This window comes from Canis aureus, chromosome 3 (assembly GCF_053574225.1).
Source record: "Canis aureus isolate CA01 chromosome 3, VMU_Caureus_v.1.0, whole genome shotgun sequence".
Lineage (NCBI taxonomy): Eukaryota > Metazoa > Chordata > Mammalia > Carnivora > Canidae > Canis > Canis aureus.
In genome coordinates, this window is record NC_135613.1 from 48,355,941 (window position 1) to 48,358,328 (window position 2,388).

The following is a 2,388-nucleotide window of genomic DNA, read 5'->3' on the forward strand; positions in this document are numbered from 1 at the left end:
GTGGAGTGATAGATCACAGAAGAATGGAATTCCATGAATCACAATGTTCTAAACCTACCATTTCACAGACATAACACTGTGTTCATTCATTCATGCACCTAGACAGGTGAAACTGAACCATAAAATACATGAATTGTGTCCTTTTGAACCTAGTTTTTTTTTTAATATTTATTATTTATGATAGACATAGAGAGAGAGAGAGGCAGAGACACAGGAGGAGGGAGAAGCAGGCTCCATGCCAGGAGCCTGACGCGGGACTCAATCCCGGGACTCCAGGATTGCGCCCTGGGCCAAAGGCAGGTGCTAAACCACTGAGCCACCCAGGGATCCCCGAACCTAGTTTTTAATATAGAAAACAATACTCATGAACTCATGCAACCAGCTCAGTTAAACAGATTTGCATTTGACAATCTAGACACTGTGTTTAAACATTTCCATAGAAGAATGAGTTACCATACCACATGCTTTTAAACACAGTTTTTCACAGAGATGATACTATGTGCCTTCACACACATGCTCAGCACTGTTAGACACAGTGTGAAACTATAGCCAAAGAACATATTGTAATCACCACACACATCTCAACCCCAAGTTACTCACAAATTAATCCTGTAAACAGACTTTAATCATGTCACAGAAGGATAAGGTACATATTCACATATTTCTAAATGATGTGTTTCACATAGATAACACTATGCTCGTTCACACACACACCTAGATCAGTTAAACACAGAGTTCAAACATTTAACACTAGAGGGTGAAATACATGGACTGCACCCTTTTATACACAGTGCTTCACAGAGATAGCAAGAAACTTATTCACTCACACACCTAGCTCGACTTTACAAAGTTTTAAAACATGGGTAACCAATGAATGAATTACAGTAATTCTATACTGTAAAAAAAAGTACTCATTTTTTTTAAGATTTTGTTTATTTATTCATGAAAGACACAGAGAGAGAAAGGCAGAGACGTAGGCAGAGGGAGAAGCAGGCTCCAGGCAGGGAGCCCAATGTGGGACTTGATCCTGAGACCGCAGAGCATACCCTGAGCCAGGGGCAGGTGCTCAACCGCTGAGCCACCCAGGCGTCCCTGTACTCATTTACTTGAGAGAGAGAGAGAGAGAGAAAGTACTCAGGTGGGGAGAGGCAGAGGGACAGGGAGGGAGAAATCCAAGCAGATTCTAAGCTGAGTGCAGAGCCCCACGCAGGGCTCAATCTCATGACCCTGAGATCACGACCCTGAGCCAAAACCATGAGTTGGATATTTAACCAACTGTACCACCCAGAAATCCCCTGAACTGTGCACTTCTGAAGACAATATTTCTCCGAGATAACACTGAGCTTCTTTTTTGCACTTAACTCTGCTCAATGCAGTATTTGGGGTTTTTTTAAAAAGATTTTTACATTTTTTCATTTGAGAGAGAGAACACCCAAGAACATGAATGGGGGGGGGTCAGAGGGAGAGGGAGAAGCAGACTCTGCCTAAACAGGGAGCTCAACATAGGGCTCGATCCCAGGACTTCAGGATCATGACCTGAGCTAAAAGCAGACACTCAACCGACTGAGCCACCCAGGTGGCCCTTAACTCCGTGTTTATAGATGTATCACAGAAGAATGAATTTCACGATCCCTGTACTTCTAAATACGGTGTTTCACAGATATAGCATTATGATTATTCACTTATGCAAATAGCTCAGTAAAATAGTTTCAACATATATCACTAAAAAAAGTATATGCACTATACAGTGATAATGGCATTGCTTCACAGAGATATCATCGTTACAATGAATCAATCATGCCCCTTACTCTGTCAAACACAGTTCATACAAATATCATGCACTACACATTGCTAAACAGTTTCAGAGACATATCATGATAGTGAATAAAAAACCTAGTTATATAAAAAAATAAAAAAATAAAAAAAACCTAGTTATAATAAGCACAGTTTTCACATATGTTATTAAAGAAAAGAATACATTCACCAAACATTGATTAAAACGTATTTCATGGAGAAACCATGAAACGAATCCATTATGCGACTACCATTTAAATTCAGAGTTTTAAAACATCTCAAAGATGTACAAGCAGCACTCAGTGCCAAACACTGTTTCAGAGAGAAATCACTCCACTCAATCTGTCACACACCTAGCTTGGATAAGTACAATTTTTCAACATATATCACTAAAGAAAACAGAACACACACCACACTGTACTAATGACACAATTTCAGAGACATTTTGATAAGGATTCAATCATGTACCAAGTTTTACTGAACACAGACTTTCACCATAGGTCACTAAAATAGGAATATATGCACCACGCAGTGCTAAACACACAGTTTTATAGTGACCTCAGTATGCTAAATTCATCACACACCTATTTTTGC